Source organism: Coccinella septempunctata, chromosome 2 (genome assembly GCF_907165205.1).
Source record: "Coccinella septempunctata chromosome 2, icCocSept1.1, whole genome shotgun sequence".
In the NCBI taxonomy this organism is placed as follows: Eukaryota; Metazoa; Arthropoda; class Insecta; order Coleoptera; family Coccinellidae; genus Coccinella; species Coccinella septempunctata.
The window spans coordinates 54,224,445-54,251,817 of NC_058190.1; the positions used below are offsets into that span (position 1 = coordinate 54,224,445).

Genomic DNA, 27,373 nt, shown 5'->3' on the forward strand with positions numbered 1-27,373 from the left:
AATGATGATTTCTGTTGAAGCATTGATAATCTCTTTCTTTCTGAGAAACATATGAAATTATTCATTGAGGAAATGAAAAATATTTCAATAATAATCATGAATCTTGATTTTCGAATGGAATATCCATAAGAGGCACTTTATTGAACCAAGAAGAGATTCGATACCTTCTTCCAAAATAAAAAAACACCCTTTCAAGCTAGGTCAACTATAAATAAACAATAAGAATATTTTTTTCGTTGAAATTTATGTCTTGATCGAAATCCATGGGAACGTGATTCGGACCATACAAAAGATACCATCGAAAAATACCCGAGGCACATCCAAAGTCTCATATGTCAATGTGTTCATGAATAATACAAGAATCGACAACATTCGGTGTGTGGTTCTTTGAGTGTTTTTATTTCCTATCTTAATCATTGTAATTTCAAATGTATAATTATAAGTCTCCGGAATATTTCTTACATTATACATGCTACTGTGCGCTCGGGCGGTCCAGCTGTTTCATCGTGGAAGCCTTCGCTCGACGCGGCCACTAAACGTTTCGTCCGCTGTAAAGCCCCCAAGTGATACAGTTTTCTGTCTTTATGTGCCATGCTGAAATCTAAAGAGCTGACTTACGAACGGTACGTATTCATATTCATATGGATTTTCGCCCAAAGGCGTATTGTTTTACATTAACGTGCAGGGAAGGATTCGAACCTGATTTTAGACGATAGCTACACCCAGAGACCCTTTCTCTATGGCTACACCTATATCGTGATGCCATTGAAAATTTTTGTAGAACACAACTTCTTTTTGACCAAGGAAATTCTTTCAATCTCTACTTCACCTATTTTCTTGGGTAAAACACCTTCACCCACCTGAAGAGGCTACCGTGAGAGCGAAACACGTGTCGTTGTTGAACACTCGTGTAAGTGAAAATCAGGTAATTCAGATTTTAGTTCTCTACTAGCCATCTAAATTTTGAAAGCAGAAAAATTTCAAACATGTTGATAGTTCCCTTTTTAATTGTGCTGAATGAATAAGTCCCATAATCCAGTGAAGCACACTGTATACTCTGTTCTTATATTGGTCCATTTTTTATTCAAAAGATTCATTATCATGAACCAATAAAGTGCTTGGCACACATGAAGAATCTGTGATGGTGAATTACTACGAATTTTGCAGTGGAGATTATTTGTAGGAATTTTAATATGAAAATGCAGATTGCCACGAAACTCCGGTGCTGGTTTGCGGATTCGAAAATACACGTACCGGCGGTACGTCAGGAGAACAGGCCTTTCTAAATCATTTTTATTACACCGGCCGGACTGGCGGAGGGATATTTATTTATGGATTTTTCTGAATTGGAAATGCGGCACAGAGTAAAAATTTGCATATTATGACGTTATCGGACAGCTCGACACGCCCAGCACTTTATTGCGATATTTTATGTTTCTGCAACTGCGAATATTCATTCCCTGTAGACTGCGGGCTGTCTAGGACTATTCCTCTGCAGAATATGCTAAAACTTAAAATTACTCTCCTCATATAACGTCAGTTCTTTGTAGGTATCTACCTTTTGATATTTTTTCTCTGTTTTTAAGGTAATTTCGTATATTTCGATGAGCGAATCAATTCAGTTGATGAATTAAAACCGCCAAAATGAACTTTAAGAAGTTAAGAATCACGTGTAGACACAGAATGGTTTGATTTTTCAAACTTCTGAAGTGTGGAAAGCTGGTTCGCTTATCAAACATGGTGTCAGATAAGAGGTTTCGTGTTTTTAGGATGATATTTCCCTTGCATTCCATCATTCTGATTTAAGATAGTGTAGGGTATGGTATAATCAATCTATCTACAGATTTAGAAATTTTCAGGAATTACTGAGTAGTTTTCAGCAATTCTCTCTTGGAACATAACTTCAATCCAGAATACCCAGTTGTCTGACTGGATTTCTCGATGAATTTCAAAGCACGCATTTGGAAAATTTACGTCTGGAGTTGAAAACTATATAGTAATCAACTTGTATTTCACGTCCTTTTATACTTATTCTAAACAACTAACAAAACTAGGTAAGATACAGCTTTAATGATCTGTTTGTGTTCTTGTTTCTATTATTCCTGTCTCAATTTTTAGTCTTGAGAAAGTCGAAATATATCGAATTTGTTTCAAAAAGTTGTAATTGTTCAGTCTTAAACCCGTGAATATCCCCTGAACTATATAGGAATGATATCCTGAAAAAACTAGCTGATATACTTCATGGGGTGCTGATGCAACTATTCTTCGAAAGGCAGCCCTAGGTTTGGTTTCCTCGACTGCTGAATATTGTTGCCCCTTTTGGGTTAATAGTGCTCATGTGCAAAAAATTGATGCACAGCTCTTTCCATGAGAATTATAACTGGAACTATAATTTTCAACCAAGAATTAGTAAGTGATCCCTCAAATAGAGTCTTCCTGGCTTTGTTCTCCCAGAAAAATATAGAACGCTGCAATAGTATGCTTTCCGATGGAATTCATTTGAAAGCCCTAGTTGTGAATGCGGGGAACCAGAAGAAACCATGAATCTTCTATCGTGTGGATAATCATTGTCCCATTCATAAATTTTAGGATGGTTTTAGGGGCTATACATGCAGTTTCCGAATCTTTTGTGGATTGTGTTGTGAATTTCAGATTAATTTGACATATTGAACTTAATTTTATTATTTCACCTTCTTATCTCATCATCTGGCAGGTATCTACATACCTATAGGTAGATTGAATGACGACATGGGTCATCCATATGCAACAAAATTCAACTCTTCCATACCTGTACTTACAATAACCCCCGAGTGTTACCATAAAAAAAATGGTCTTCCATCAGGTGAAAAAATCCAGGCACGCACCTAAACGCGCGAAGCAGCATGCAAAGATTATTCGCAATCCACCTTCTGGTTCGTTATCTATTGTTAGAGTAAAGAGCCAGGCACTTTATGGTAGCTGATATAGTCGGCCAAGCAGAAAATTCCAGAAAATATGCGATGCGAGTAGCAAGTAGCCTTATACGTTTTATCGGGGCAAAGTAAATGTAAGACCGGTTGGGGGCCCACATAGTATGGCCGTCTCTTGCTGAAATTCCGAGTAGCCCCAGGTTAGGGCGTGGCAGAACGCCAGCTTGGGCCATACCATGAAACGGATTGCTGCGAGACTACAACATTTCTTCTTACGGCGCTCCTGGCGAGGTTGCTGATAATGGTTTTTCAGGTAAACACTGATTTCTACGTTTTGATTCCGAATCCTTCGATCTGACCCTTTCGCCAGAGGAACTTCTTTCTTATACATTCGATGGTCGTTACTGGGTACCTACTCAGATGTAGAATTGGAAGGCGGAAAAATTTTTTCACTTTTGAAGAAATATCTAGGACTATGGAGTTAGACTATTCACTATCTGTGTCTGTGTAATGAAATCTTACAACTATACTCCATTTACTTTTATTTTAGCAGTCGGTTGGCCATGGAAATTTGACACATTTCACTCTGTATGGTACGAAAATATGGGGTTATGACGCTTGTCAATACATTTTTGGGTTTTAAATTAACGCTGTGTTGCCCGTTCTATGTAAAAGTTTCTGTTATTACGTATTTTATCACAATGTCGAATCTCTTCGGAAAATATGTGACGAACATAATTGAAGTTTATACAAACTAATTGAAGACATACCAAATCCATTTATTTGCATGGAAAATATAAGAGATCAGTATAATATCATAATATGCACTAGCTTGAGGAGAGTTAATGTTCGTTATCTTCTTTGGCTAAAGTTTGAAGGCGTTACCTCAGTCGTAGATTTCAAAAATATTAACCCGAAGATGAAATGCATATGATGCAGTGGTTGGGAATGGGTATCTCCCGAAGAAATCAACAGATAATTACAAGAATGTTAAATTCTTCAACAAAAATCATCCTGCATCAATATAAGTAAAAGGAATTGAAGGAAGTTTCAAGTCAGGATGAACTCCACCTTTGAACAAAAATTTCACATGAATAAACAATTAACAGGACAACTGAAGCGTATTTGTAGCTGTTCATCTTAATACATTGATATAATAATGATAATTAGGTATTTATTCCTACCTTGAGACATTTATAATGTATAGGACAAGTCAAATGAAAAATAGAAAAATCAATTTTCGGGAACTTATTCTCCGTTAACATTAATCGAAAATCCTGTAGTACACTTTTCGCATTAATTTACTCAAACATAAAATTCTCAAATGCCACCACTTTTTTGGGTCTCCCAATAGAAGGAAATTTTTTGTCATCCTCTTCATTCACAATCTTTCTGATTGTGGAAATATTCAGCTGAAATATAAGTCGTTTAGATTCAGATGAAACATTATATAAATTCTCTTACATTGAATATATGTTCGCTACCGTCTGACGTATTGTGGATTTTAGAATATCAGGGTATAACTATTTGAATGAGCGGACCTGAATTCTAAATAGCACTTCCTGAAATCCTGTCTCTTTTTTCAATCACTTTCGGCATTTTCGTAATAAAAATTTATATCACTTGTGGCAACGGCGTTATGACATTAACGACATTTCATGAGTGCCAACCTTACTCCGTTCTAGGTACAAAAACTTGAGAAAATTATTTCATGGCCAACCGACTGCTAAAATAAATGTGAATGGAGTATATGCTGCTGATTTTAGCAGGGTGATTCGGTTGGTGCAGCTTTAAGCCACTGGAAAAGACAATTCTGTAAAATTTCCGAAAAACCAAATGTGCATGTGATCTGCTGAAAAACTAGCAACTCCCATTTGAATTGTAAAGCAGCTGATCAATTTTCAAAGGGGAAATATCATAGTTTAATTCGTTTAAACTCGCATGAATCATTTCATGCAGGTAAAGAGCAAGTAATAATTCCATAGCCCCCTATCAGATTTTTGTACTGCAAAGTTGCGTGTCTGCTGGGTCTTATCAATAACATAAAACCCTGTGGTTGAACTGTTTCCCTCCATTCAATTATTCAGAATTTTCCCTGGATTTGGCTGACGGCATGGCGCAGAAGGGTTCTCGGTTGTTTTCCAAAGGTTAAATTCCATTTTGGTAGAAATGTTTCGATATATATGTAGCTTTTCTATTGGATCAACCTGAAGCAGGGACATTCTTATAGCACCTAAAGTTCTGTAGAAATTCAATAATGTCCACATCATCTTCTTTTTGAAGGTGAGAAAATGAGAACATATATACAGTGCGAGTTTTTACTCATACAAATGTAAACAGTAGATATTTGAGGTCAAAAGAAACACTTTTTTCCTTTACCATTTTTTTCGAATCGGCTCGGTTTGAAAGATACAGGCTGTAAAAAAACCATAAAAAATTTTATTTTTAGGTCTATTCCACAAACGGTTTCATCGAATGAAATGAATTTCGGAATATAGTTTTTCATTTATTTGATGAATCTTTTTCGAACACAAGATATCACCCACGTCTTCCAGTATCTCATTATGACCATTACGTACCATAAAAATACCAAAAATTCAATGAACCCAACTCTTGAAACTAAGTCGAATCTGATGAATACTTGAACGTTTTGTAAAATGACAGTATTCTTTATATTTTCTCGTATAATGCGTATAATTTTTGAGAAATTTGATGTTCAAAAATCAAAAATTATCTGTGAAATTTGAAAAATAGGGTACTATGCCTGAATACAACTCTGTTTACAAGAACCACAGATGTGTAGTGTCACAGATTCAGCTAGTTATTCTGAAGGTAATTCTGTTTTTCCAGGGATGGCACAGCTCATTATGAAAACTTAAAATGGCTACCTATATCTTTTAATCAGGGACGAATTGGAAAAAATGGTACTGAAAAAAGTGTTTCTTTCGATCTCAAGAATCTACTGCGAATATTCGTACGAGAGACTCACCCTGTATACGAGATTGGGTCGATTTATCTGAGAATAAAAATTTCTATGACCTTTTCTGATTCTTCTGATTCTTCTTAGCAGAGCAGAGCTTCTAGTCTTCAATCACAAAGGATGTTGCTTACTAGGTACAAGAAAATATTGTTTTCTGTGGATTGGATAGCTTCATATTTCGTTAACCTTTCTCATTCACTTATCTGAGATCTTTGTTTGAAAAATTGAACTTTTCCTACTGATTAAGATGAGACTGTTCGTTGCTAGAAAAAGTTCCACTGATGAAGGAAGATAACAAAGTGCTATCTTCATTTTGATACCATGCATGGAGGGTTATCTGCGTTATCAGTTCGTTTGTATACAGGGTGTACATGAATAGTTGCGAAACAATTTAAGGGATGAATCATTGTGTAGTTCCCCTTTCATTTTGAGCAGTATGTAGAACTGGTGATATTTTATATATCTTTGAAAACCTGTAGACGCTTTTTCCACAGCTGAAATTGCATATCTATACTTCATTCAAATTTATTTTAGCAGTCGGTTGACCATGTAATAATTTTCTCAAGTTTTTGTAACTAGAACGAAGTTAGGTTGGCACTCATGAAATGTCGTTAATGTCATAACGCCGTTGCCACAACTAATATCAATTTTTATTACGAAAATGCTGAAAGTGATTGAAAAAAGAGACAGGGTTTCAGGCAGTACTATTTAGAATTCAGGTCCGCTCATTCAAATAGTTATACCCTGATATTCTAAAATCCACAATACGTCAGACGATAGAGAGCATATTCAATGTAAGATAATTTATATAATGTTTTCAATCAGAAAGATTGTGAATGAAGAGGATGACAAAGAATTTCCTTCTATTGGGAGACCCAAAAAAGTGGTGGCATTTGAGAATTTTATGTTTGAGTGAATTAATGCAAAAAGTTCACTACAGGATTTTCGATGAATGTCATCGTAGAATAAGTTCCCTAAAATGGATTTTTCTATTTTTCATTTGACTTGTCCTATACAATGTAAATGTCTTGAGGTACTGATAAATACCTATAATTATTATTATTACATTAATGTATTAAGATGAATATAGCCACAAATACGCGCAAGTTGCCCTGTTACTTGTTTATTCATGTGAAATTTTTGTTCAAAGGTGAAGTTCATCTTAACTTGAAACTTCCTTCAATCCTTTTTACTTCCATAGATGCAAGATGATTTTTGTTGAAGAATTTAACATTCTTGTAATTATCTGTTAATTCTTTCGGGAGATACCCATTCCCAACCACTCCATCATATGCATTTCATCTTCGAGTTATTATTTTTGAAATCTACAAATGATGTAAGCCAAAGAAGATAACGAACATTAACTCTTCTCAAGCTAGTGCATATTATGATATTATATTGATCTCTTGTATTTTCCATGCTAATAACTGGATTTGTTATGCCTTCAATCAGTTTATATGAACTTCAATTATGTTCGTCACATATTTTCCGAAGATATTCGACATTGTGATAAAATACGTAATGACAGAAACTTTTATGTAGAACGGGCAACATAGCGTTGATTTAAAACCCAAAAATGTTTTGACAAGCGTCATAACCCCACATGTTCGTACTATACAGAGTGAAATGTGTCAAATTTCCATGGCCAACCGAGTGCTAAAATAAAAGTGAATGAAGTATACCTACCTACATCATAGAACCTTTTTTTCTTTCTACCATGTAATCTTCAAAATCCACGACGCTCGAGTAAATCCCGATGCAGTATAGACCGAGAAGGCAATAAAAAAATTGTTAGGGTGCAAGGGTAGAAAAAGTCTTTTTATCATCACAGAAATATACAAGAGAACTGAAACCACGATCACGTGAATGACAATTTTCAAATGTATTCAGACGCGATCGAATTTTTCCTCGAAAAAAAAAACGATTAAGAAAGAGAAGGACGCTTGGAGCGCATCGCAAAGATGACCAAACAACAACAACAATTGGTCGAAGAAGACCCAAATTACCATCAACCACCATAATAAGCAATTTACGGTGTGCGGCAATCAACCCAAATCGTTCTCGATAGCAGGTTACGACATAATCAAGCAATCCGTGGGAACGCCGCTTTATCGTCTATTCGAAACGCGGCCATATTTAAAGAGTGTAGTTAAAGTGAGCAATGTAATTTTATAATTTTCCCCTTATTTCGTCACAAATTACCGGCAGCATGTTTTAACGGACTACTTTAGTTCAATCGTGGCGGCCCTGACGATAACAATGCCTGCTTGGGTTTTTCTCTGCGAAAAATCACCGAAATTCCACCGAGGAAAATGTGTCAGTGCGTGTGTGTTAGATGCGACATCTGTGATTTGATGCGGCTTCTATGTTCGCGTGTGTGTCTGTGTCTGTGTTGTGCCATGACGTGCCGGAGCCTGCTTGGATGAAGGCAGGTGCCTATATACAGAACCTTGAAGATGGAGTAGGAAAGGAAGTTCCCAATGATCAGCATCGCCATCAGTCTACTTTGAGATAAAAGACTACGTCTTGAGATTTAGGTATATAAAATTATGTCACTTCTCTACTGTCAAATCATACCAGCAGATAGGTTTTTCCGTATATCTCGTCAGCTATAGCTATAGTCAGCTCTTCTGGAAAATTTTATTCGTCAAAGATTCTGCATAGACAAAAAAGATATCAATTCCTTGATGATTCTGCAACTCCTGCATTTCGAATGACAGTTTCCTCTTCGTTCGTGGATATACAAAATTTCCCAAGTTCTGAAATTATTCCATAGAATTTCCATGGCTCAAAATTAGCCAGAGGCAGGTCTATAAATTCCTCCATAGGCAGGTCTGAGAAAAGTCACTACAGAAGGGAGAAAGAAAGATGCAATCCAGATATTAACAAACATAAGGAAAAGTAGTGATATTCGTGTAGCAAAAGCAGGGACAGTAAAACAATAAGTACCTAATGCAAAAGTCTTGATGTAAAAAAGTAATGTATTGATAAATTTGGTAATACAATTCAGCTTAGGCATCTTAGTACCATGTATCCTAAAAACCCAAGATCCTCACTAAGCAAGTTACCTGCATATATTTAAACGTTGATGAGATTGACCTATACAGGGTGGTTTTTTGACTCGTACAAATGTTTTAACAGTAGATTCTTGAGGTCAAGCTTCCTTTTTCTGAATCGGTTTGGTTTAAAAGATACAGGCTGTTGAAAACCATAAAAAATTTGAATCTCACCACCGGTTTTATCGAATGAAATGACTATCGGATATAGTTTCCCATTTATTTGATGAATCTTTTTTGAAAACAAGATATCACCCACGTCTTCCAATTTTCTCATTGTGACCATAAAAAAATCAAAAATTCAAAGAACCCAACTCTTAAAACTATATTGGATATCTAATGAATAATTGAACTTTTCGTAAAATAAAAGTATCTCTCATATTTTCTCGTATGATGCGCCGTTTTCGAGTAATTTGAAGTTCAAAACTAAAAAAATATCTGTGAAATTCGAAAAATTGGGTGCACTTTGGCTGAGTGCAACTCTGTTTAAAAGATCTACAGATGGGTAGTGTCACAGATTTAGCTAGTTATTTTGAAGGTAATTTTAATTTTCCAGGGGTGGCATAGCTCATTATGAAATATAAAAATGGTTTCATCTTTTTATCAGGGCCTAATCCGAAGAAATGGTACAGGAAAAAAGTGTTTCTTCTGTTAAGTTATTTGTACGAGTCAAAGAGTCACCCTGTATGATTTTATGATCTAACGCTAACCATATACATATACCATAGACTCAAAGTAACTCGAGAAAAAGAATCTATTGCCAAATTTTCTGTAATATCTAAGGTTTCTAGATTGGAATCTTGGAAAGCCCAAAATTTATCCCAAAAACTTGAGATGTGTCAATTTCTGTTTGGCTGGAATGTAACTTGATAAGGATAGATTAATGGCCTTTATTTCATGCAAATTTTATCGAATAATTTCATATAGATATTGATCGTATTGGAAGTGAATATTTGACAGTAGTTCCTTGGAATTACTTTAATTTTTCTAATCAAAGGGCAGGAAGGCATACATGCCCATGATCATAAATCATAAGTTGAAATATGCAACGTGTCAATCGACCAAAACATTCCCTTGTGATTTGGACGTTTGAAGTGAAGGCCCAAGAGCATGCCCCACATAAATATCGCGGAACAATCCAACAAATATGAAAAAAAAAATCGAAACTTTACCGAGAAGCGCTCTCGATTTTTCATGTCGGAAAACCCTTTAATACGATTATAATGGCCCGTTCAGAGTGGCCTGATCACAAAGCAAACCTCCGCGTAGAAAGGGGACGAACGAGATATACGAAGTCTGAGAGGAATCATGAATAAATGTATCTCAGACTGATAATTGTCGGGTGCGTACGTTTGGGCGCCGCGGGCAAAATGGCGCCGCGGACAAAGAACTCCTTGCCTATGGTAGGTATATAGGTAGATGGTGAACATCACTTGCTCCCGGTGGTTGTAATGAACTAATTGTGGAATGTCCGTATTAATTAACGGTTTGATTCGAGGCAGATCGAGGTATGCTACTGTTGCCCCCGAGGTACGATTCTTATATTTTCGTTCATTGTTTTCATTGACCGTTACGGGGTTTGAACCGACCTTCTTCGATTCATGTGTAATTTGGAGCTTAAAGTGAGACATACGAGGATGTATTGAAAAATTCTTATGGGATCTGGCATTATCGTCCATAAAAATGAAATTTTCACCAATGTATGGGGCAAATGGCACTACATACTCTTCAAGAATGTTCCTTATATACTTATCAGTATTCATAGCTCCATTATCAACGACCACTAGGTCTGTGCGAGCAGTCAAAGATATTCCACCCCATACCATAATCGATCCTCCCGCGAAAACCAGTAGTATTCAGGAAATTGCACTGAGCATATCTTTCATGTGGACGTCTGCATACAAGGGAACGTCGATCACAATGGTAGAGGCAGAATCTAGACTCATCTGTGAAGAGAACTCTATCACAATCGGCCTCTTCCCAATGGATATGCTCTCTCACAAAATACAAACGCGCCCTTCGATAGGCTGGGCTAAGAGCTGGGCCTTTTGCCGCGACACGAGGCCTTAAATCATATTCTCTGAGGCGATTTCTTATTGTCTGAGTGCTAATTTGCACCTCATGAGTTTGCTCAAGCTGAATTTGAAGGAGGCGAGCGGTTGCAAACCGTTGTCTCAACGAAGAAACTCTCAAGTAACGTTCTTGAATGGCAGTTGTTACCCGTGGTCTACCCTGCCCTGGTCTTCGGACATTCATACCTATCTCCCTGTATCGCTGCAACATTCTAGACACACTTGTATGGGAAACTCCAAACCTTTCTGCAATTCTTGTGTATGTCCACCCTTCTTCTCGCAAAACCTCCGCTTGGGCACATTCCTCTTGGGTCAAATTGCGTGTTTCGCGCTGCATAGCGATCGAGTGTAGAAAATCAAACGAAAGAAAAACTATTGATCACTAGAATTGATCGAGAACAACTGATTTTAGAATGGAGCCAATACATTCAATATCTGATAATATCATCTTTTTTTATTCCTGCTAGGAAAAAACATTTGTGTTGAAGAAAACCGTTGAAAGTGGATAACATATGCACACACATACTTCAACAGTAGAATGTTGAGGCCCTATTTTTCAAATTTCACGGATACTTTTCAATTTTTGAACATCGAATTACTCGAAAACGGCGCATTATACGAGAAAATATGAAGAATACTTTTATTTTACAAAACGTTCAACCATTCATAAGATAGCGTCCAACTTAGTTTCAAGAGTTGGGTTCTGATTATGAAAAAATCATTCATGAGAAAATGAAAAAAAGTTCCTGATTGTGCAACATATATTCCTTCTAACTCAGGTGTTTTTTAAGGTGGGCAAACGTAGGAAATTCTGGAGATAAAATTTTGGTACCAATTGATTTCCATTATAAATTCGATAAGAAGCTCAGATCAAGTATGAGTGAAAGCTCCTCTTCAAGTGATATACCTGTCCAGAGAGCATCCATATCCGACATTTTTCAGTGGCAGCATTATTTTATAAACCAAGTACAAATTGCTATACTTATCGCCCGATAAAAGACTGAACCGTGTTATTTTCGACATATTTGCGACCTTCTTATTTTACATCGGACACAATGTATTTTTTTCTCGCAGTCCGCGCCGGGCCAGACTATAAATTTCTGTAATATATTTCTGCCACACCCACATTTTATTAAAGTGGACCGAATTTAGCGTGGGCAGGGGGCGTCCAGATCTACACGATAACTAGCCATGGGCCACTGTAGATTCCCTATCACATTTATGAATAAAGAATGGGAAATTTTCCGATGAATAAGATTTATTGGGTACGTGTCAAACTGTGTCTAATTTATTTGAAAAGAGCGGAATAACATTACGGATTTATCGATGATCTCTTATAGGCGTGTGTGTGTTGCCCGGACATGTGTGCTGGTGGTTCTTAATTCATCTTATCGATCCTGGTCTTGCTTTTTCGTCTTTGCCCGGGGCCTTTACCAGTGCCTGATTTCGTGGTACCATCGGCTGTGTCGAACGTTTTGGCCTTTCTTCTTTCGGGAATATTGTCTACATTGATCCATCAACCTTAAATATTTATTGGGTTTTGAAAAGAGTTCAAACAATACAGAGGGAAATGGAATGCTATAGAATAGAGATGCTTCGAACATCTTTATAAGGAAAATATAAGTTTTCCTAGCAGAAAACAACAGAAAACATTTAAATTTTATTATTGGAAAGATTTCCAAAGAAACAGCTAGAGCTAATGAAGAAAAGGTAAACCCTGAGGGAGTGCATTTGGCTCCACGATATCACATCATCCGACAAGTCAACTCTGACAAAATTTCCACCAAATCATACGAACATTTCACGAGATAATAACGTGACTTGAAAAGAATTCATCTTTAAATAGATTATGGAGGATACGAGGATGTATTAATATCTAGTTAGCCTAGACCAGTTCCATGTATAAAAAAATATTGCGTTACCATAGCAACGAACAATAACTCATTAGAAGGGTCAGTGTGAAGTTTGAGGTCAAAAAAGTAAACCAGAGTTACGCAATAAATTAAAAGAAAGAAGATGTTCACCGAAATTGTGAAAATCGAAAAATTGGAGTAGGTATCGTCGAACCATCATCAAGTACCTGTATTTAAAAGGGCTAAGAGGTAAGCAGCTTAATACCGTTGGTGATCAATGTCCTTCGTATGCGACCGTGAAAAATTGGACTGCAAGCTTCAAAAGAGGTGAATTTTCCATTGAAGATGATGACCGATCGGGAAGGCCAGTTTCTGTGTCAGTCACCGAAAATATCGATGCATAACATGATTTTATCAGACCGTCGAATTGGGCTAAAACGGATATCTGAAGCACTGAATATTTCATACGAACGCGTTCATCATATAGTTCACGTCAATTTGAACATGAGAAAAATTGCTGCAAAATGGATCCCCAAATGTTTGAATGTTGACCAAAATCGTGCAAGGGTAGAAGCATGGCGTTCGATCTGTGCTCGGTTTGAAAACGATGTAGACTTCTTAAACCGAATTGTTACTATGGGTGAGACTTGGGTGCATTTCTATACGGTCCAGAAACAAAGCAACAATCGATGGAATGGCGACACTCTGGTTCTCCAAGACCTAAGAAGTTTCGTGTCCAAAAATCTGCTTGAAAAACTCTTGCTTCAGTTTTTTGGTATTGCCATAGAAAACTTATAATGGCTTCATCTTTTTATCAGGACCAAATCGGAAAAAATGATATGAGAAAAAAGTGTTTCTTTAGACCTAATGAATCTACTGTTGTCAAAGACTCAACCTGTATATTAAATTTATAGTTATAAGTACGAAAGTTTTGCGATGCACTTCGCCGATATTTAATTTGCTTTCCCAGTATCGTGCAAACCGCGAAAAGTTCAAAGTTTCTCCTGACCCACAATCCCTAATTGGCGGTTGCGGCGTCTACCCCTGAGCCATCAGGTGGCGCCACCGTGAAAAACAAAGGAATGTTCGATTTCGTAGCCACCTCTTCGCGGTTAACTACCCATTAACTCCTAAACGTTAGCTTTTAATTGTATATTATAGCGGGCTCTGTGAGCTACCGCGCTATAGCCGAAGAGAGGGGTGTGTTCACGAATGTCTCTGCGAAACTGAAATATATCATATCCTAATCCTTAATTGATGCCTTCCGACCGGCGTCCGTAATGTTTTAATTGCCCATTGTCAAAATTTCATGTTCTACCTTTCGACTAATTAATATAGAGGTGCGCGCCGCGTATATCCCCGCGGCTGAGCGTAAATATCCGCCCTTTGGATGGGGGTCCTGTTTTTGTCCGAACCGAGAAAATATGAATGGGTTTAGGTGGGTCAATGGTATAACAATGGATATTTTTCTCTTAACTCGAATTCATTGCAAAACTACAGCAAATAAATAATCAGATACAAGGGTCACATCTTAATTGGTTGAGAAACCACAAATTTTTTTTCTTCGAAATCAAACGATCAAAATTCATTAGTAGAAGAGTTGCTTTTTCAGGATATCTATCACTTTTAGCCGTACGATGAAATCTGGGAAGGATTAGATCAGAACATTTTAAGATCACTCATTTTGAGTATGAACCGTCGTTGCCGAGCTATAATTAACGCAAGGGGTGGAATTATCAAGTATTAAATCACTTATCAGCATTTCAGTATTTTGAAAATTGTTCATTTCTCTTCTTTCACATGAGATTCGGTGAAATCCTGAATTTTTCTTCCATTTAATGTGTCTTGTTTCGTTCAAAACCTTCCCGAGATAACATAAAAATAAAAGTTATGAAGTCAATGTAGAGTTAACTTTCATTAAAATTGAGATTTTCAGAATGTGCGTTAATTTTTTTGCGCAGACGAGAATATTATATTTATTATTCATGCATTTTCAAGTGCATTTTGTCCAGGAAAACTTCTAGAACCCTTCTGTTGGACATAATCCCCTGTATACATCCTTTAGACTTCAGAATCTGTCCGTACAAAACACGGGATGGACCCCACAATGAGGCTCTCGCCGTTCCTTGACATCTCCGGTCAAAATTTCACCGCACCTGTCGCGGGCGACGGCCGGATACGTAAAACAGTCCCAAAAACAATAAAAACGCATTCGGTCCCTTGTGCGACCATTTCCGGCATAAAAAATATTTAATAACACGCGCGCTAGGGCCGCCGAGACGTAAGAAGAAAACACACAAGTAATAATTATCGGGCCGCGTTGTTGAGTAGGTCCGTCGGACCCCGGAGCGGGGCACCCAACCGCTCTGTCATTTCGTCGATTTTGGCGCCGGTCGGGGCGCGCCGCTAATTTCGGTAATTGGGGTTGATTGCGAAATCTGGGGGTTGAACGGGGGATAATTCGCCGGTTTTTCGGGCCCGCGGGCCGTCCGCGAATGGTTCCAGACATCGGGGTGAATTTTGGCAATTATGAAATTGGATCGACCGGTGGCGATTTTTTTTTTTCGTTTTAAGTGGGGCAGGTTGATAGGATGGGAATGGATATGGGCAGATGTTTAAGCGTTGAAAGAATCGGGGAAGATGCGACGTGTTTGTTCGATTACCATCAGGGCGATCACCCATCCAGGTACCCAGTTTGCCCATCACTTCTTGGTCTCTTGAAGATAATAGTATATTATGCAACGAGTATAATATTATGATGGCTTTATTCACGCCACCATGTCAGATGATAAATCAGATAAATGAATAATATATCTATATAAATATATACAGTTTGAGTCTCTGAATCGTACAAATATTCCAACAGTAGATTCCTGAAATCAAAAGGAACACTTTTTTCTTACACCATTTGCACGATACGAGAAAATGTAATACTTTTATTTCACAAAACGTTCAAATATTCATTAGATAACTTAATTTCAAGAGTTGGATTCTTTGAATTTTTGGTATTTTTATGGTTCGTAAACGTCATAATGAGAAAACTGGAAGACGTGAGTGATATCTATCTATTATCCATATCTATCTACGAGGATGTATCAATATCTAGTTAGCCTAGAACAGTTCTATGCATGAAAAAAATATTGCGTTACCATAGCAACTAACAATAACTCATTAGAAGTGTCAGTGTGAGTTTGAGGTCAAAAAAGTAAACCAGAGTTACGCAATAAATTTAAAGGAAAGAAGATGTCCACCGAAATTGTGAAAATGGAAAAATTGGAGTATCGAACTATCATCAAGTACCTGTATTTAAGGGTTAGAGGTAAGCAGATTTACGAATATATGCTTGATACCCTTGGTGATCAATGTCCTTCGTATGCGACCGTGAAAAATTGGACTGCAAGCTTCAAAAGAGGTAAATTTTCCATTGAAGATGCTAAGGTCAGTTTCTGTGTCAGTCACCGAAAATATCGATGCAGTTCATGACATGATTTTATCAGACCGTCGAATTTGGCTAAAACGGATATCTGAAGCACTGAATATTTCATAAGAACGCGTTCATCATATAGTTCATGTCAATTTGGACATAAGAAAAATTGCTGCAAAATGGATCCCCAAATGTTGACCAAGGGTAGAAGCATTGCGTTCGATCTGTCCTCGATTTGAAAACGATGTAGACTTCTTAAACCGAATTGTTTCAATAGATGAGACTTAGGTACATTTCTACGATCCAGAAACAAAGCAACAATCGATGGAATGGCGACACTTTGGTTCTCCAAGACCTAAGAAGTTTCGTGTCCAAAAATCTGCTGGAAACGTTCTTGCTTCAGTTTTTTGGGATTGCCATGGAGTAATCATGATTGATTTCTTGGATAAGGGTAGAACAATAACCGGAGATTACTACTCGACATTACTGACCACTCTACGGGAAAAAATTAAAGAGAAAAGTCTCGGAAAGCTATCCAAAGGTGTTTTGTTTTTGCAGGACAACACCAATGCACACAAATCTCATGTTGCCATGTAAAAAATTCGTGATTTAGAGTTTGAATTACTAGAACTTCCCCCTTATCCACCAGATTTGGCTCCATTCGACTATCATCTGTTTCGTCAACAAAAAAAAAGTTTAAAAGATCGTAAATTTTCTTCCAACGAGGAGGTAATGAAAGCTGTGGAGGTCTGGTTTGCAGAGCAAGAAACATTTTTTTTGAAAGGTCTAGAGACGTTGCAAGTTCGCTGTATAAAAGTATCCGATTAACAAGAGAATATGTTGAGTAATAAAATATTTTGACATTGAAATTCCGTTTGGTTCTATAGTAGGCTCAGAATTTTTCAATATATCCTCGTACATGCCATTTTCGAAGGAAACTTGCAATAGTAACTGAATTCCATGAAACCCATCAGCACAATGGAGTCGTAAAACTCGAGTCTACATACATCCTCTCCTCTAATTGTTACAATTATATCCGAAAAAACCGAATAAGTATACCGATCCTTGTTCTCACGGTACCATCGTGTGAGACACACGGCGTAGTATCACATCTACGAGGGGCAAAAAAGAATCGAATCCATATGTTAGAAACGGGGATATCGTTAATTAAAGAAAGTCGGTTTTGCCGATACGTGAAACACCGTATATTTAACGGACAGAGCTGTGATTAGTACGGCGAGGGGTTTCATTACAAGTGGAACACATAAATATTCTCCATCAGCATCAACGGGCAAGTGGCATTCGGCGAAATTGATGGGGTTGAGGTGTTGAGTTCACGGATTTTTTTATGAGCGAGTGGAAGAGAACAATTCTTCCATCTCTAACCTAGCCAGTTATTCCACCTTATGACTGTATGCACTCGAATTTCATCTACGTTTGTTGAAGAAAACGTGATATTTGTCTCATTTTAGCTGAGAACAGATTTTTTGAAGCCCAAACAAAGACTTGGAGCTTTTAAAATATCACCTAAAACACTCTTACTAGTCTACATCATCCTAGATGTCCCTAGTTTGACACATAAATGGCAAAAATGTTGACGTATCCAGATTTTTAAATGCTACTGACCTTCAAACAGTATACATGTCAAATTTCATGGCATTCTGACTGCTAGTTCAGAGGCTACAGTTGTTCTTGTTGTTACCCCAGCTTTGTTATTTTTCAATTCAATGAATATACAGTAAATATTCTGCGAATACTGTAAGAGTACCAAACTAAACTTAACCCCTAGAGTTCAATAGAACGAAGAAAGCTACCAGAACATCTTGAGAGTCGATAAATTGGTAATTTTTCTAACCTTTTGTCTAACTAAAAATATCATTTTTTATGGTTTTTCAACAGCTTGTATCTTTTAAACCGAGCTAATTCGGAAAAAATGGTAACAGAAAAAAGTTTCTTCTGACCTTATGAATCTACTCTTAAAATATTTGTACTAGTCAAAGACCCACCCTTATACAGAGTGGGTAATTGAAAACGAAACAGCTGCTCTGCAAATCTCTTGAACTTTTTCAATGAAACGCAAGTTTTATGAGAAAAATCTAAGAATGTGATTGATAAGTAAAATTTTATATATACGAATCTCGAAAGCACATTTTTAGATTTTCCTCAAAAATCTCGCGTTTTATTAAAAAATTTCAATAGAATGGGCTCTAACGTTTCAAACAATTTTCCAGGTATTCAAAAAGCATTGTGGGTCAGTAAAAAGTAAAAAGTGGGGATGCTGTTGCCCAAATAGGTATCAAATTCAGTGATTTAAGTAGGTATGACCGAATTCTGTGAAAAGGAATGGTTATTTTTAGGGGCGGAATTCAAGGAGCTGTAAGAGCAAAAATCAAAAATGGGTCTCCTAATTTTGCCTCTAGAATCTACGGCCAAATTTAGTCCTTTTGATCTTCGAAAAAAATGTTCCAGGCAGCCAGCTCATCACAAACGTACGAATATGGAATCTCCTCCTTGCCAGACCCAGTTTTTCCATGTTTTCCTCACCCCCAAAGCCATTTTTTCCTTCTTCAGTTGCATGTCCTGCGAAAGGCATGCGTGTCCTGAAAATTCACCGAACTTCCTGCGCCCGGTCGTGGGGGGCAGGTAAGCATTAATCAATTAGATCTCCTGGAGGTCGAGTAGCAGATATTTCCCTCGGAAAATGAGAGTGGAAAAGCGGCCCCGTGATGGTGAGATGTCGTGACGGAGGCGCGTTAGTCCCTAGGGGTATGGCCGCACCGGAAACCGTCTCCGACTCCAGGGAGGCGTGCAATCCGGGAATGGGATGCCTTCTTCCTTTCGCCGAATGGGGTAGTTGAAAAATCTATTGTCAAAACTTTTCGGGTTGGACTACTTCGCCTCTAAACGGTTTTTAATCTTTTTTTCTGTAAGAAGGATCGATACCATAAATACATAAACAAGTTTTTCGGGAATTTCCGATTTCCACCAAAATCCCCAATCAAAATTGCTTCCGGTATGAATTATACATTGACACGATTCTTTTTACAGATTTTGAATTGAATTGTTCGAAATGTTCTCGATATCTGACACCTTTCATATTCATTGAAGAAAATTTAATATATGTACACAAAAATAAAAACTTATTTCAGCTACAATCTGATGTACAGGGTGGGCAAAATTCGTTGTCTACTGAGGGAATCTTCAGAACTATAGCAGCTAGAAGAAAACAGATGACACATTCTCGAGCTCTCTTTTTTTGAGTAACTCAAAACTGAAAACAAAACCGGCCTATCATTTCTAGATTTTGAATTATGAACAAAAAGTGAGAAATTTCAATTTTCAATAATGCTGAAGTATAAATAGATGCATAGGAAAGGTGATAACAGAGTATTTAGTCCACCTATGTAGTTTGGCGACATATTTTGTGATAGAAAGATTTCGCAAACAGCGAACCTACATGAAAAAAGTTACTTTTTCATTATAGAGAACATAAAGACCTGGTGTTATCTAAAATAGAAGGCGTTGACCGTCAGCCAGGCGAGCGTTCATAACTCGCCTGCTCGAAAAAAATTCTGTGTACATCGAGTCCGTCAATAAATAATTCAAAACGAACGTAGGAACTTCAGTCGCGATGATTGATTGCTTCGAAAAATTGAATTAATCGATGTAGGCGGCGTTTGAATGTGTAAATATTTATTCCTTGTCCCCCCCGTCACTCCCCCCGCCCTTGTCTTGTCCAACGATGAAAATAATTTATGACGACCAGCGATCCACCGTCGTCTGGGAATTTTCATTAGTCGTTAGGAAATTTCCGTTTTTCCGAGGATGAACTGGATGAAATTCTAAACGCTCGGGCTATATTATTCAATGTATTGGTGAAGAGAGCTTGATCTCATGAAAAATTCATGGGCCATTTGATAATGCTTCCAGCTGAAAGTTTTCCTATTAGTTTAGCGGGAGAATAATTCGAATTTATGAAGTATGAGGAGGATTACAAAATTTTCGTATGTTGTCGTGTGTTGCTTGCAGAATTTATTCTTCGATACTGTTAACACACGTTAATGGTGACAGGGAAGTTCCTAGTGTATATGTATATATAGGCTGCCCGAGTCAGCTTCAGATTTTTCCGCTCCTATGCCTAAACATATAATTAAAGAAATTGCATATTCGTAATCTACGCCCTCGATTTAGTAAATACTCCAATTTTAGTAGAAATCGGAGAGATAAAAAAATTTTCAAATTTTCCATACATATGCATGGAAAAATTGCGATTTTTTCGAAAAATATTATTGGTCTCCGATCGAAACCAAATTTATACTGTCCACTAATTCGAGGGCGTAGAACACGAATATGCAAACAGATATTTTTAAAAAAATTTTCAAGTTATGGTCGATGGAAAATTTGAAATTTTGGACCTCCGCGGAAAAAATCATGAAATCTAAACTGTTCGCGGTAGGTAAATGAAAATTAGATATTCTTATTCGCAAAGTATCTATCTATTATCAAAAAAATCAACATATGTCTATTTCCCTTTTTCTGGCTGCTATAGCTCCTCAAAGTTGACCAATTTTTTCGAAAATTTCCACTAAAAGTGATTACTGAAATATTTTGTATATGTGCACGCGCTGCACCACCTCTAGGATCAGTCCAATTATGACATAATCGCCTCTTCACAATGAAAAAGACGTTCAGTATAGCAAAATATTCAAGGTGTTTATTAAAGATGAGCAAAAAAGAAGTGAGAGATTCCTTTTGTCCGAAAATATCAATAAACTAAGGGATATAGAGAACATTTAATGAATTTGTTATAAAAATTTATTGTGTACTTAGGGTGCTGTCATTTAATAGGGTGCTAAAATAGCAATTCCTAGAACATAAGTCCATGAAACTTCCTTGGGATACCAACTTCATAACGAAAATATTCTCTTATTCTAATGAATTATGTTCAACACAAAACACAACGAATTAAATATGGAAATGTGGCCAACCATGAAACCCAGCAGACATCGGCACCCTCGACCCATTCCCCCCGCTCGTGGAACCCCAAAAAACAATCGTCGGAACCCGGACTGTAGGCCCAATAAAAAAGATATTAACAGAAACGTGAGCACGAAACGGAGCGGATTCTTCTGATGTATTTTTAATGGATTTTTTTCACCGGTCTGGTCTCGATTCGTGTGTGGGTGTAACCGCGGCTGGATGCGAAGAAAAGGTACGCGGCAAGGGGGGCCACGAAAAGTCATTGGTGGAGGTGGGTCTCTGCCCTGAGCCTCCAATGATATTGTTGACCGTTTCGATTATTCATTTCGTTCATTGTTGAGGGAATCCCGCGTTATACTTCTTATGGGTCGAAGATGGCCACAAAAGTTCATGAATGTCCATCGCACGGGGGAATACACTGGCAAACAAAAAGAATTTCAGAGTATGGGTGCTGTAAGCATCTTATCCATTAGATTTTCAACATAAGCTGTAAGAAACTCATTGAATATTATCTCTAAATTTATCCAAAATAGCTTCATTCCAAGATTTCCACGTGAATCATATATCCCAGTTCAACTAAACAAAATTGAACCGACAAAACTAATCTAAGGTCAACTTACAACTCAGCTTGAACCTGAACCGAGCAACTGGACCTTCTACGGGGTGTTTTCAAAAGTGAAACTTTTTTTGGTAGAAGGTAGAACTCATCGAAATCAGTCGTTTAACCAAAAATTGTCCATATAAAATATCCAAGATGGCTGAAATACAACCCCTAGAAGTTCGAGAAAATTTCATTGAATTTCAAGTACGGGACTGTGGAAGGTGACACCGGTATCGCAAAAACGAAACAAAACATAAACATATGGCTGGACAATGAATGGTTCAGTACCAAGTTCATCGGATTAGATGCATCAGATCACTTTTGAGAGAATCATAATTGTTGTATCGTGCAATTTAGGGTAGAAAAATAATGTAGAAAATCGAGGCAGTTTCTTGAGAGTGCTTATGTTAGTTATGTTGAAAAAGTGCTATGATATTTCCCCATTTCATCCAATTTTTACGACGATTGTTGGAATGTTCGAACAAGAAGATTGTGATGCCCATTGTGAAAAAATTCGTGAATAATTTAGGCGAATTTTTTTGGTGAGATTTTGAAGTATCAATCTATTTTTTACAATTGTGTCCTAAGTCTCTTCTGTCAGTTGGTATCGAAATGAGAAATTTCATAAAATCGTGTAAGTTCCTAAAAAATAATGAGATTAATTCGGCAATCCTAAGTTTCCATTTTCATTACCACGTAAATATCCAACGTGCCAATATCCTAAAAGAAACCACATATGGTCGAATCAGGAGATAAGTTTTTTCCCACTGCTTCGCGAAAATTCAGCTAACAAACGGTCTAGGGTTGTATAAGGATCTATTTCAGTAATCATTTTCAATTTTTTTTTCAACTCTGTCATTTTGAAAGTTTTGTATAGGTGATTTTTGGTGAAACGCTTCATTTTGACCAGTTCTACCTTCTGTTGAAAAAAAGCCTCACCTTCAAATAAACCCTGAATATAGGAATATAATTAGAAATTGTGGAATTGGAAAAGACGATATTTTTAATTAAATTCTGATACTTTTGCAGATCACAAGCCATGCTCCTCTGTTTTGGTATTCGACGTATGTATTTCAGAACATTTCAAGCACTTCATATTCGTAAATATTACAAGCGTGCAGGACAATAAATATATAGGGTATCCCGAACTGTTTGACTTTGGCTGTTTCTGGTACTTCTAGACTAGATATAAACGAGTGGAAAAGAGACCTGATAGGTTCGATTTTTGTGAAAAGTCCATTTGTGGAAACCGCTTCACGATATCTTCATTTGTATTGAAGCAAAGTTTGATATGCTATAACTAGTTTATTTTAGGAAATATCTAAAAATGTTAAGAACAAGCAATTTGGATTAAACTGTACAATGTTGTCCTCTGGTGCTCTTTGTTCAGTAACCTCAGACGGTCCATTCATTTTGAAGACAATGAAGTCGATTAGCATCTGTCACCCAAAATAGGCATTTGGTGATACAATTTTTATTCGTCTCAAACGAACGAATTTGGGATCAAGTAGCAAAGCTTCTCCCACATTTCAGGAATGCCAACCGATCAACTACTAACATAATATCTAATTGAATATCGCAGTTTCGTGATCTACCAACAACACACGTCAACTGACGTCATCAGATCGTGATCGACAGGATTTGTTCCGTCTTCAGAGCGCATTCTACGTCTCTCGATATGATACATCCCGATCGGGGAACACGTTATACCGTCCATTACAGAACAAAAAGCCGACTTTCTCACAGAGTCTCACGATTCCTAGAAAACTGACACACTAAACAGAGAGCAAAATGGTCAGACTCACGTGGAAACACGCGATGTACACTCCGTTATCGGAAAAAACACGAGAACAACTACGCCAGTCACGATATCTGCCAAGGTACACTCCGACGACGATGGAATTTGCTTTTTTTACGATTTCTTTGAGGGAAATGCAGCTGTAGGTGCTCAAGTCGAGCGTAGAACACGAATATGCAAACAGATATTTAAAAAAAAATTATTTTCCAAGTTAGGTTCGTTAGAGATTTTGGACTTCCGCAGAAAAAATCATAAAAACTGAACTGTTCGCGGTAACTTAATGAAATGTGGCTTTTTCTATTCGCAAAGAATCATTCTATCACCAAAAAAATCAGCTTATGTCCAGTTCCTCTTTATCTGGTTGCTACAGCTTCTCAAAGTTGAACAATAGTTGATTTTTTCTTCGAAGGTCCAAAATTTCCGATTTTCTATGGACCATAACTTGAAAACTAAACCTTTGAGCAAAATTATGTTTGCATATTCGTAATCAACGCCCTCGGTTTAGTGAATACTCCAATTTTGGTAGAAATCGGAGACATCGAAAATTTTACAAATTTTCCATACATATGTATGGAAAAATTTTGATTTTTCGAAAAATATTTTTGGTTTCCGATCTGAACTAAATTTATACTGTACACTAATTCGGGGGCGTAGAACACGAAAATGCAAAGAGATATTTTTTTAAAAATTTATTTTTCAAGTTATGGTCGATGGAAAATTCGAGATTTAAGACCTTCGCGGAAAAAATCATAGAAACTAAATTGTTCACAGTAAATAAATGAATTATGATTTTCTATAGTCGCAAAGGATCAATCTATCATAAAAAAAATCAGCATATGTCTAGTGCCTTTTTTCTGGCTGCCACAGCTCCTTAAACTTGATCGATTTTTTCGAAATTTTCCACTAAAAGTGATTTAATTCCCAAAATACTGATCCTAGACAAAATCTAATTGCATATTCGTGATCTACGATCTCGAATTAGTCAGTAGAATGACCCGGATCGATATAGCTGAATGAATAATATTTTTTCGGACTTAAAAAAATTTCTTGGTGGAGCGCTGGTAAACATGATAAGCGAGCGCGGGTAAAAAACGGTTTTTTCTGGCCAATTTGCGCACATGCACAGCTTTCCATCATATAGGTAAAATCTGCAAGTTGCAGGACTATAGAAGGTCCATAAATCAGCGAAACGTCCCAGGGTGGAAAAATGCCCCAAGATTTATGGCGTATTAGGTGTAAATTTCCGTATAATCGAGCCTTTCACATTACCGAGTTTCTGTGGATGCGGCCGATCGACCGAACGGTATTTTTCATTAACCGAAAAATTTATGACGCGTAATTCGTTTCCTACACTACGATATCGTATATATATACGTCAAAATACCGTTTTATATGGTAAGTCGACGGACGATTGATGGGGCGCTTCGTGATTAGTTAATTTCGGAAATGGGGTGAAATTACCCCTCCCAACGATTTATTGCGTAGAGCCGGGCATATCCCCGGGGATATGCCTCCATCCATTCATTCTATGGTTGTATCCAATGGGAGGAAACTGAATCATTTTTGGTGTTTGCTGTGCATGTGATTTTCTTGGTTTTCCATCATTGCAAGCACGGCCAATAAAGTATACATTTATAGGGTATATAGAATGTCCCATGTTGGGTAGCCTATTAGACGTAGGATGAATCATGTTGCAACGTTACCATTTATACGAAGAAATACTACAAACTTCGTTATTTCAAATGGAACACCCTTTTTTCGCTTCTCTATTCCCATCTGAGTATTTTTCTCAACTTCTCCTCTCCCTATTGCTGATATTTTCGGAGATATTAACGGTTTTCCAAAAAAAAATTGCCAAAAAAATGGATCCAACAAATTAGGCATAGAAAAGATATTTTTCATCTCTTAGGAATCTGAAATTTTTGAAAAAATAGGTCACTGAGATACTGAGGACGAGTTTCGTAAAGCAAAACCTTGGTTTGTGATATACAGGGTGTCCCAAAATTGTTCGTCCTCTCACTCCTATATAAAAACACCTTACTTTTCCTCTGTTATTTCCATAGAAAATCAAAATACGCATCTAATGATGTATCATAGGCTAGGACAAAGTTCAACTTGCGAATTTTCAGCAGAAATTTGTGCTTAGTTTCCCATATACTTATACTTACGTCTAATAGGATATTGCAGGGTATCACCCTGTATATCTTTCTCGTATCGCGTTGTGTTCATTATTGATAATCCTTTTTCAAGTTTTGTCTTCAATCAGAAAACTTTATTGATGTTTTAGATCAATCTACTAATAATATGTTGTTTCATATGGATGAATATAGATTGACATTTAGAATTTTTTGATTTCTCAACGACTCTTACAACAAGAAAAAGAATTTTTCATGTTCATCGAAATTTTTGGTGTCAATTGCTAGTCAATCAAATATTCTGAGTAGTTGCTTTATGTTTTAAACAACTATTTCATAGAAGCCAATTGAAATTAAATTTTAGGGGAGAGAAAATAATTTTATTGAATTTTCATTACTATCTCTAAATTTTTTTTATACCCATTCAAAGATTTTACTATTAGAAGATAAGTTTATTTTTTTCGTTTTTTTACAGAAAACAATCAGGAAATGGAAATATGGGTTCCTTAAGTGAAGAAGTAGTCGAAGCTCTATGGAAATTTTGATGAAGAAGTTCATCACGGAGAATTTCAAGAAGAATGGAAATGTTGAAAGAGAAAAAACCCCAATGGTGTTGGATAAATAGCCAATAATTGCAATTTGAGCAGGAGAAAGCTATATTTCTGCATATGGAATTTTCTGTATCACACTTTCAAATGACGTTAATTCAGTTGATGAATAAATACATCTAGAATTTGTTTTAATTCAATTTAACTTTGGGAAATATTGTTATTTGTGGAAAATTATCCATTTCGTATAAATAACAAGGTATGCGACTATCAAATATTTCATTATCGTGAATTTTATGTGCTTGTACTCTTCTTCAATCAATTTTATAGTAACATTTTTTCACTTGGAGTACCACAGTGAATATCAAATTATATCCACGAGCAAGAACATTAATCAACAGCTGTCTCATTCATCATCCAAGTTTTATTATTTATAGGGCAGCTGTACAGCTTATATAAATTAACTAGGTACAATAAAAGTCTTATGTACGTGAAGCTTTCCATTTTTATTTCATTTTCCCACAACCAATCATCCTTCACCCTTCAAAAATGAACAGAATATCATCAGGAAAGTTTTAGATCAATAAATTGTGTTGAAAATAATGGAGTTGTCTATTCTGTTCATTATCCTCCATTAATTTGAGAAATATTTCAGGAATCAACTTGGATGGAGCAGATACTTGATATCACTAGTTGAATCTAATGAAATCAAGACTAGAATATGAAAAATTAAAGAGAGAGATGTGATGCAGAGAAAGAGAAGAACATAAAATGAAGAGCGTAGAAAGGACATATTTAGACCCCATTGTCTCAAGAGTTCGACAATGTAGGAAAAAAATATAACTGAATAAGCGACTTCTGACACCTGTACCCTCCGTTATCGGCGAGATCTCGATCCTCGCGTGACGTCTTCAACCTCTCCGCGATCGGAGGTGATAAAAAACAAAATTCCTAGACACCAAATCAAAATTTCGTCCTAACCGGTCGACGACTTTTACGTCTGTTTTTCCTAAAAGG

The 27,373-nt window shown here is 36.8% G+C and overlaps 1 long non-coding RNA gene across 1 annotated transcript; it reads left to right on the forward strand.

The window, feature by feature from the left end:
- Window positions 1-324: 324 nt before the first annotated feature.
- On the forward strand, window positions 325-26,851 carry LOC123307876. Its single transcript, XR_006537018.1, has 2 exons — window positions 325-623; window positions 26,284-26,851. It is a non-coding gene; the product is annotated as an uncharacterized LOC123307876 (long non-coding RNA).
- Window positions 26,852-27,373: the final 522 nt, after the last annotated feature.